General features: G+C 39.7%; 2 non-coding genes across 2 annotated transcripts; both read right to left on the bottom strand.

The window, feature by feature from the left end:
* Nucleotides 1-9,027: 9,027 nt before the first annotated feature.
* On the bottom strand, nt 9,028-9,100 carry trnav-aac (transfer RNA valine (anticodon AAC)). The gene has a single exon. It is a non-coding gene; the product is annotated as a tRNA-Val (tRNA).
* Nucleotides 9,101-9,896: 796 nt separating this feature from the next.
* On the bottom strand, nt 9,897-9,969 carry trnav-aac (transfer RNA valine (anticodon AAC)). Its single transcript has one exon. It is a non-coding gene; the product is annotated as a tRNA-Val (tRNA).
* Between the last annotated feature and the right edge of the window lie 447 nt (nt 9,970-10,416).

Below are 10,416 nucleotides of genomic sequence, written 5' to 3'. Positions count from 1 at the left end.
GAACCTCTGAACACTCTCCCCTGAGGAAAATGTCCAGTGTGTGTGAGTGAGTGTGTGTGTGTGTGTGAGAGAGCTCTGCAGTAATCTCAAAGATGTCCCAAATTTACATTTACTCATAAATTTATTTCCTCATTGTTTCCAGTCTGCAAAAATTGCCTACATGAAATGACCCAGTAAATTGAAAGGAAGTACTAAAAACAACCACTGTGTGTGTGTGTGTGTGTGTGTGTGTGTGTGTGCAATCATGCATGCTAAACACTAATTGGCTCTTCTGAGGCATATGGTGCATATAAAAGAAAGCACAAGTGTATTTTCTTTGTCTGATTTCCTACAAAGCCTGCTGACATTTTACCTTATTTATTTATTTATTTATTTATTTATTTATTTATTTATTTATTTATTTATTTATTTATTTATTTATTTATCCATCCATCCATCCCTCCCTCCCTCCCTCCCTCTTTTTTGGCAGGGTTCAGGTCCACTTAGTGTTAAGGGTTGTGACAAATCAATAGAAAGTTGTTCTGACATCCAATGATGAAACCTTTACATTCTGAATGGGCGTGGTCTCTTCTCAGTGGCCCCGCCTATATCTACAGGGCAATACAGGGAATATTGAATGGTATTAAGGATGAAAAAGTCACCAGATCTCACCCCAGATGAACCCAGACAATGATTTATAATCCCACTCTCTGTGTTTATAATGATTTGTAATCCCACTCTCTGTGCTTATCACACTCTCTGGTGTTCATAATGATTTATAATCCCACTCTCTGGTGTTCATAATGACTTATAATCCTGATCTCTGGTGCTCATAATGATTTATTATCCCACTCTCTTTGTTTATAATGACTTATAATCCCACTCTCTGTGTTTATAATGATTTGTAATCCCACTCTTAGTGTTTATAATGATTTATAATCCTACTCTCTGTGTTTATAATGATTTATAATCCCACTCTTAGTGTTTATAATGATTTATAATCCCACTCTCTGTGTTTATCACACTCTCTGGTGTTCATAATGATTTATAATCCCAGTCTCTGGTGTTCATGATGATTTATAATCCCACTCTTAGTATTTATAATGATTTATAATCCCACTCTTAGTATTTATAATGATTTATAATCCTACTCTCTGTGTTTATAATGATTTATAATTCCACTCTTAGTATTTATAATGATTTATAATCCCACTCTCTGTGTTTATCCCACTCTCTGGTGTCCATAATGATTTATAATCCCAGTCTCTGGTGTTCATGATTATTTATAATCCCACTCTCTGTGTTTATAATGATTTATAATCCCACTCTCTGTGTTTATAATGATTTATAATCCCACTCTCTGTGTTTATAATGAGTTATAATCCCACTCTCTGTGTTTATAATGATTTATAATTTCACTCTCTGTGTTTATGATGATTTATAATCCCACTCTCAGTGTTTATAATGATTTATAACCCCACTCTCAGTATTTATGATTATTTATAATGCCACTCTCAGTGTTTATAATGATTTATAATCCCACTCTCTGTGTTTATAATGATTTATAATCCCACTCTCTGTGTTTATAATGATTTATAATCCCACTCTCTGTGTTTATAATGATTTATAATCCCACTCTCTGTGTTTATAATGATTTATAATCCCACTCTCTGTGTTTATAATGATTTATAATCCCACTCTCTCTGTTTATAATGATTTATAATCCCACTCTCTCTGTTTATAATGATTTATAATCCCACTCTCTCTCTGTTTATAATGATTTATAATCCCACTCTCTGTGTTTATAATGATTTATAATCCCACTCTCTCTGTTTATAATGATTTATAATCCCACTCTCTCTGTTTATAATGATTTATAATCCCACTCTCTCTGTTTATAATGATTTATAATCCCACTCTCTGTGTTTATAATGATTTATAATCCCACTCTCTCTGTTTATAATGATTTATAATCCCACTCTCTCTGTTTATAATGATTTATAATCCCACTCTCTCTGTTTATAATGATTTATAATCCCACTCTCTCTGTTTATAATGATTTATAATCCCACTCTCTCTCTGTTTATAATGATTTATAATCCCACTCTCTCTGTTTATAATGATTTATAATCCCACTCTCTCTGTTTATAATGATTTATAATCCCACTCTCTCTGTTTATAATGATTTATAATCCCACTCTCTCTGTTTATAATGACCCAGATGAAGATGGTTCTGTTATCAGTCTGGTTCCTCCCAAGGTTTCTTTCTCATATCTCAGGGAGTTTTTCATTGCCACAGGCCTGCTCATTAGGGATAAATATAAATATTAATTTAAATAGGTTTAAAGTCTACTATTACCTTGAACCTTGAAATTTTTTGTTCTATGTTTTTAGATAATGTTCATTGTTAAAAGCACTCTACAAATAAAAGTGAATTGAATATATCTGTAAATGTATTCTGTGTCAGGAAAAGAAAGGAAAAGAAAAAGGTTTGTTTGTTGACTAAAACACTTCCAGGGTAGAAACTGTACAGCATTTTGTTCTCTCCCCCAGGACTCCTTACTGTCTTCTGTTCCAACCCCACACACTGAGCAACTCGGTGGTATTTCACAGCCCATTAGCCTTGAATCTTGAGATGTCTGCTTTTGTGTGTTCCAATAAACATCTGTGTCTTGTAGTAGAAAACAAAATGGAACTTAAACTGGGTTTGTTAACTAAAATAAGAAGGAAGTCTGGCTGACTCAAATGCTCTCAGAGCCTGGTGAACTCTGGTACTGCGACAAGTCTGTGAGTGAAAAGAGGAATATCGCATCTCAGACCTTTTCAAGGTTGGCTGAATGCTTATTGCCTGTCAGACAGATTCTAACAGTGTTTGTCTGTAGTCCTGACAAGGTGCTGTTCTGCTGGTAGACAGTCCTGTGCCCTGTGCTCAGGCACATCCACAGAAAGGTTATCCATCACTCAGAGATTCAGTTTGTGCTCTGATAATGTAGACGCTTTCATTGTCACTCTTACCTCTGGTTGTGTTGTGAAAATGTCCGGTGTTTAAAATGCGTGTTGATCAAATAGAACAGTTGAGATTCACCAGGTCACTTGGTTTAACCAAGAAGGTCTAAATGATGACCATGTTGGATGGGCGGAGCTTTAATCACATGACATCATGAGGCAATAACTTGGTTATTTGTACACAATAAGGAAACCAGTAGATGGAAAGACTGCAGAACTCCTGGCGGTTCTCCGCTGAGAACCACGCTATCTGTCTGTCTGTCTGTCTGTCTGTCTGTCTATCTATCTATCTATCTGTCTTTCTGTCTGTCTGTCTGTCTATCTATCTATCTATTAGAATGAACCATGAAATACAGGTGTCTGAAATTATTTTACATAATTTTTTTTGTAGTGTACACGTTCACGTGTGTGTGGATCACAATGTGTGTTTGAACTATAAGATGCCTCTGTGCTGGACGATCCTATTTCAGCGTTAATCTTCTGACAAACGGACGTGTCAGTCCTGTGCAGCAGCTTTAGAGCTGTGGAAGGAGGATTAGGTTATTTCTGGCCTTCACTATGACTGTTAGGAAAGTGTGTCTAGTTAAATATTCATTGTATCATTTTCATCTGACTGAGTCCACACACACACACACTGTACACACACACACATATATTCAATTCAATTCAATTTTATTTGCATAGCGCTTTTAAAAATGGACAATATCGCAAAGCAGCTTTACAAGAATATGCACACTGACCTTTACCTATACAATCACAATTTAACTAGGATTGAATTTATCACTGGTTTTATTATAGCAACATGAGATTTATATCTCAGCATTTTGGGGGGGAAAGTATGTTTTGGAAACTATTCTGTCTTTCATTTCAGACTCATTACCTAGACAAGGTTTTGAGAATGAACTGACTAAAGATAAAACCTTTCTGAAGAATTACTTCTGCTCAATAATTTTATATAAAACATTTCACACACATTTGGTATTTCTGTGCATAAAAACAGACATATTCAGAGGGGGATTGTACCTCCTTCTATAAGGTAGAACAGGAATGACAGAGCCAGAAAGAAACCAAACCAGCGTTTCCATAAAACTTTCATCACTTATGAATTTTATGTTGTATAATTTAAATCCACGCTGCACTCAGTCACTTTACATTATACCCTTCGATACACACTTCATTTCATTTTAAGCTTCACACTTCAGGACTCCAGGTTCTGACTTTTTACACACTTTATACCTCAAACAATACGGATTGTGTTGGGTTTGTTGAGTTTAGTGCAAGGATTAGAAATGATTTACTTACATAGATGTCAGAATGCACATCTCTTACGTCTTTCATTTTTTTATTCTGTATTTTACAGATGAAATTTACTTCTAATGAGGACCTGAAGTGAAAAGAACTCAATGTTCCCACCCAATTTCAAACCGAGGACCTTTCACGTGTTAGATGAACGTGATAACCACTACACTACAGGAACTGTGTGGTATAGAAGTGCTTGCAAAAATTGGAATTAGCCACAATTCTATTGTCAGAGATGACTCCAGTGTGTCCAGAATGTGACATCACTGTTAGATTGAGACATTTGTTTAAACTTCGTGAACGTGACTGACTGCGCAGATGGTGGAGGTGATGTGGTACTGACTGTTCAGATGGTGGAGGTGATGTGGTACTGACTGTGCAGATGGTGGAGGTGATGTGGTACTGACTGCACAGATGGTGGAGGTGATGTGGTACTGACTGTGCAGATGGTGGAGGTGATGTGGTACTGACTGCTCAGATGGTGGAGGTGATGTGGTACTGACTGCTCAGATGGTGGAGGTGATGTGGTACTGACTGCGCAGATGGTGGAGGTGATGTGGTACTGACTGCGCAGATGGTGGAGGTGATGTGGTACTGACTGCTCAGATGGTGGAGGTGATGTGGTACTGACTGCGCAGATGGAGGAGGTGATGTGGTACTGACTGCTCAGATGGTGGAGGTGATGTGGTACTGACTGTTCAGATGGTGGAGGTGATGTGGTACTGACTGCTCAGATGGTGGAGGTGATGTGGTACTGACTACGCAGATGGTGGAGGTGATGTGGTACTGACTGCGCAGATGGTGGAGGTGATATGGTACTGACTGTGCAGATGGTGGAGGTGATGTGGTACTGACTGCACAGATGGTGGAGGTGATGTGGTACTGACTGTGCAGATGGTGGAGGTGATGTGGTACTGACTGCTCAGATGGTGGAGGTGATGTGGTACTGACTGCTCAGATGGTGGAGGTGATGTGGTACTGACTGCGCAGATGGTGGAGGTGATGTGGTACTGACTGCGCAGATGGTGGAGGTGATGTGGTACTGACTGTTCAGATGGTGGAGGTGATGTGGTACTGACTGCGCAGATGGAGGAGGTGATGTGGTACTGACTGCTCAGATGGTGGAGGTGATGTGGTACTGACTGTTCAGATGGTGGAGGTGATGTGGTACTGACTGTTCAGATGGTGGAGGTGATGTGGTACTGACTGCGCAGATGGTGGAGGTGATGTGTTACTGACTGTTCAGATGGTGGAGGTGATGTGGTACTGACTGTTCAGATGGTGGAGGTGATGTGGTACTGACTGCTCAGATGGTGGAGGTGATGTGGTACTGACTGCTCAGATGGTGGAGGTGATGTGGTACTGACTGTTCAGATGGTGGAGGTGATGTGGTACTGACTGCTCAGATGGTGGAGGTGATGTGGTACTGACTGTTCAGATGGTGGAGGTGATGTGGTACTGACTGCTCAGATGGTGGAGGTGATGTGGTACTGACTACGCAGATGGTGGAGGTGATGTGGTACTGACTGCGCAGATGGTGGAGGTGATATGGTACTGACTGTGCAGATGGTGGAGGTGATGTGGTACTGACTGCACAGATGGTGGAGGTGATGTGGTACTGACTGTGCAGATGGTGGAGGTGATGTGGTACTGACTGCTCAGATGGTGGAGGTGATGTGGTACTGACTGCTCAGATGGTGGAGGTGATGTGGTACTGACTGCTCAGATGGTGGAGGTGATGTGTTACTGACTGCTCAGATGGTGGAGGTGATGTGTTACTGACTGCGCAGATGGTGGAGGTGATGTGTTACTGACTGCGCAGATGGTGGAGGTGATGTGTTACTGACTGCGCAGATGGTGGAGGTGATGTGGTACTGACTGCGCAGATGGTGGAGGTGATGTGGTACTGACTGTTCAGATGGTGGAGGTGATGTGGTACTGACTGCGCAGATGGTGGAGGTGATGTGGTACTGACTGTTCAGATGGTGGAGGTGATGTGTTACTGACTGCGCAGATGGTGGAGGTGATGTGGTACTGACTGCGCAGATGGTGGAGGTGATGTGGTACTGACTGCTCAGATGGTGGAGGTGATGTGGTACTGACTGCGCAGATGGTGGAGGTGATGTGGTACTGACTGCTCAGATGGTGGAGGTGATGTGGTACTGACTGCGCAGATGGAGGAGGTGATGTGGTACTGACTGCTCAGATGGTGGAGGTGATGTGGTACTGACTGTTCAGATGGTGGAGGTGATGTGGTACTGACTGCGCAGATGGTGGAGGTGATGTGTTACTGACTGTTCAGATGGTGGAGGTGATGTGGTACTGACTGTTCAGATGGTGGAGGTGATGTGGTACTGACTGTGCAGATGGTGGAGGTGATGTGGTACTGACTGCTCAGATGGTGGAGGTGATGTGGTACTGACTGTGCAGATGGTGGAGGTGATGTGGTACTGACTGCGCAGATGGTGGAGGTGATGTGGTACTGACTGCTCAGATGGTGGAGGTGATGTGGTACTGACTGCTCAGATGGTGGAGGTGATGTGGTACTGACTGTTCAGATGGTGGAGGTGATGTGGTACTGACTGCGCAGATGGAGGAGGTGATGTGGTACTGACTGCTCAGATGGTGGAGGTGATGTGGTACTGACTGTTCAGATGGTGGAGGTGATGTGGTACTGACTGCGCAGATGGAGGAGGTGATGTGGTACTGACTGCTCAGATGGTGGAGGTGATGTGGTACTGACTGTTCAGATGGTGGAGGTGATGTGGTACTGACTGTTCAGATGGTGGAGGTGATGTGTTACTGACTGTTCAGATGGTGGAGGTGATGTGTTACTGACTGTTCAGATGGTGGAGGTGATGTGGTACTGACTGTTCAGATGGTGGAGGTGATGTGGTACTGACTGTGCAGATGGTGGAGGTGATGTGGTACTGACTGCTCAGATGGTGGAGGTGATGTGGTACTGACTGTGCAGATGGTGGAGGTGATGTGGTACTGACTGCGCAGATGGTGTAGGTGATGTGGTACTGACTGCTCAGATGGTGGAGGTGATGTGGTACTGACTGCGCAGATGGTGGAGGTGATGTGGTACTGACTGCACAGATGGTGGAGGTGATGTGGTACTGACTTGATAATCAGAGGCTATTTTGTGCGGATTATGTACGATCTAAAGGCTTGTATTAGAAGTTGAGTAAAATGTAACATGAAGAAGGTTACTTGAGGCCACCTGGCGTCTGACAAAACATAAATAAATAAATAAATAAATAAATAAATAAATAAATAAATAAATAAATAAATAAATAAGCATTAACCTCGAAACAGCGCCATAAAATCAACGTGTGGCCAAAAATATATTGCATTCGCAGTAATAAGAACCACCATTAATCAGCCTCTCCAGGATTTCAGGATTTTGCGATAGCAGACATTAAAAAAGAACCAAGCAAAATCGGTGATATTTTAATTTTCTGGGATCTTTTAACTTAAAACAAAATTATCGCAGTTTTTCTTTTTCTTAGATTTGGGCCGAGACGCGTCGTGTGACGTCATCACAAAGCGCATTCAGCCAAAGCTTTTTAATTCACGTGCGTCAAACATCAGTACAGCTCTCATAGTTATTCCATACTGTATGTGTCTTTACTGGTAGGAGTGTAAAATAAGAATTCTGTGCTTGCAGTTTCGCCGATTCATGTTTCAATTATTATTTTTTAAAAAGCTGCTGCAAAAGCAAGCATTTGGGGCAGCAAAACTCATAAAACAAAACAAACAAACAAACAAACAAAAACATGAGCTCATTTATTTCCTTTATTCCTGGAACTGTTTAAATCTCAGGCCCTTATTAGAAGTATGATATTTCATCTGCACCAGGAAAAAAAATAAGGAAATGAAAGGGAGAAAGAAAGCTTTTTACATTTTCTTTAAAAAAAAATACTCACTGCGATGTAAAAAAAATAAGTTTATTTTAAACGCTAAGCCATTTAGAATGTAGTTTTTAAGCATTGTTATTCTTCGCGTTTTTCTTTTCATTCTCTGTATCATATCTAGTTCAGTGTATTCTTTGCTGTATGGTTTATTTTTGTTTATTGTTTGTGCATTGGCTTGGTCACTGTTTCATGTGTGTACCAATAATTCCAGTGCAAAAAAAATATTTATTTCCTAATGGTTAATCTACACACTTCATTCTCTGTGTAAAGCAGACTTGCTTCTGATGTAAAAATCCTTCTGAGAAAAAAATCCTGAGTTTATATATATATATATATATATATATATATATATATATATATATATATATATATATATAAACTCAGGATTTTTTTCTTATCTGCTATAGATTCTGTGAAATACTTAACCAGCACTTGGGGAAAAGTTTACAAAATTACTTTGATGTGGAGGCAAAATATCAAAACGTCATATTCATCGAAAATCACAAAGTTAGCTGTATAGAATAGACAGACTATTGGGGCAAGAAATTGTGCGTTATTGTGTGTCATTTCTCCATCTTCTCCAGGTCTGTTTATAAGTTAAATAAAGGATGTACTTTTTTGCCTAATGTTATTATGGCATAAAAATAAAAGTGCAGTTCATGCTTAGAATTGTGTAAGTACCCCATCTAGTGGACAGGATATATAATGTCTTCTTTCTGCCATTTCTTTATTCAGAATTTCACAAGTGCAGCTGAAATACCGATCTTCTAATGAGCTCCTGAAATAAAACTATTTTGGAGTGAATAAAATCCATTATAAAGCATGTTCCCGCCCGGTTTCGAACCGAGGACCTTTCGCGTGTTAGGCGAACGTGATAACCACTACACTACGGGAACCTACACGCGGTAACCTTTGTATTTTTGTAGCCGAATCGATTATGCATTACAGAAAATACTACTTATTAAACTCTACATGAACGAAGTAATAATATATTGCGTTAACTAATATTTTAATATAATGAATGTTTCGAGTTTTCCATTTTCTAAGTGGTCTTCGATGCTTTACTGCCACCTACTGGAACCTAATAGAATGTTCCATAATTAAAAGTACTCTGAAAAAGGGAAATTGTTGAGTTCTTTATTAAGCATGCAAGAGGAAGCAACAAAGAAAATTCCTGGGGAAACTGGTGAGAACATGGACATACCAGATTAAAAAAACAAAGGAAACTTGGAACGACCTTGAATCCATAAAGTGCTTAAAAACTATAATTTGGTGATTTTTTTTACATTAACATTTTAGTGGTTTCAGGTGTAAATATTGAAACAATGTCAGTGATAACTTTCAGTGATTCGGTTTAATCACAACATAGTTCAAAATGTTAAATCAGTCCAAACGTCTTGATTACATTTTACAAATTTCATAATGATAAGTAACTCAAACAGCTTTCATTAATTAGCCGTAATGTGCAGCTTGTTATTGTGTTGAATTGGATTATGTGTGATCTTTTTTCTAATGTTATTATGACCTAAAAATTAATAATGGCAATTTATATTGTGTAACTTTCTCAAGTGGTTGTCAGAATTGACATCTCTTATGTCTTTCTTTTTTTTTAATTCTACATTTTATAGATGAAATATACTTCTAATAAGGACCTGAAGTGAAAAGCGTTCCACGAATGAAATAAATGAGCCATGTTCCCGCCCGGTTTCGAACCGAGGACCTTTCGCGTGTTAGGCGAACGTGATAACCACTACACTACGGGAACTTTAGTGCTAAGGTATCCACAATTCTCGTGGCGGAGACGGCTTAGGTTAGTCCAGGAAGTGACGTCACTGTTTGTGTGTGTGTGTGTGTGTGTGTGTGTGTGTATATATAAAATTTATAAGCGTTTGAACACTTACAAAGAATATTAGAGTCTTCATTTTGTTGCTTGGTGCACTTGATGCTTTACCGCCACCTACTGGTGTGACCTTTTTAAATCTCACACACAAGCAAGATACTGTAGCTAGACAGTTATGAGCTCTTTTGAGGAATTTAGTCCACAGCATACAGCTGATTTGAAGGAATCTGATGTTATGGAGGTCCAGAACAGCAGAACAGGGCCTAAAGGGTTACATGGCTCCATGAAAGAATGGAGTGACAGGTTAGGGGGGTCTTAGGATGACAGGGATGAAAGGGGTTTCCTACAACCATAAATCTACTGAACTCCACA

This window comes from Hemibagrus wyckioides, linkage group LG17 (assembly GCF_019097595.1).
Source record: "Hemibagrus wyckioides isolate EC202008001 linkage group LG17, SWU_Hwy_1.0, whole genome shotgun sequence".
Taxonomy (NCBI): Eukaryota; Metazoa; Chordata; class Actinopteri; order Siluriformes; family Bagridae; genus Hemibagrus; species Hemibagrus wyckioides.
The sequence above is the reverse complement of the archived record's forward strand: the minus strand, read 5'-3'. Positions and strand labels throughout refer to the sequence as shown.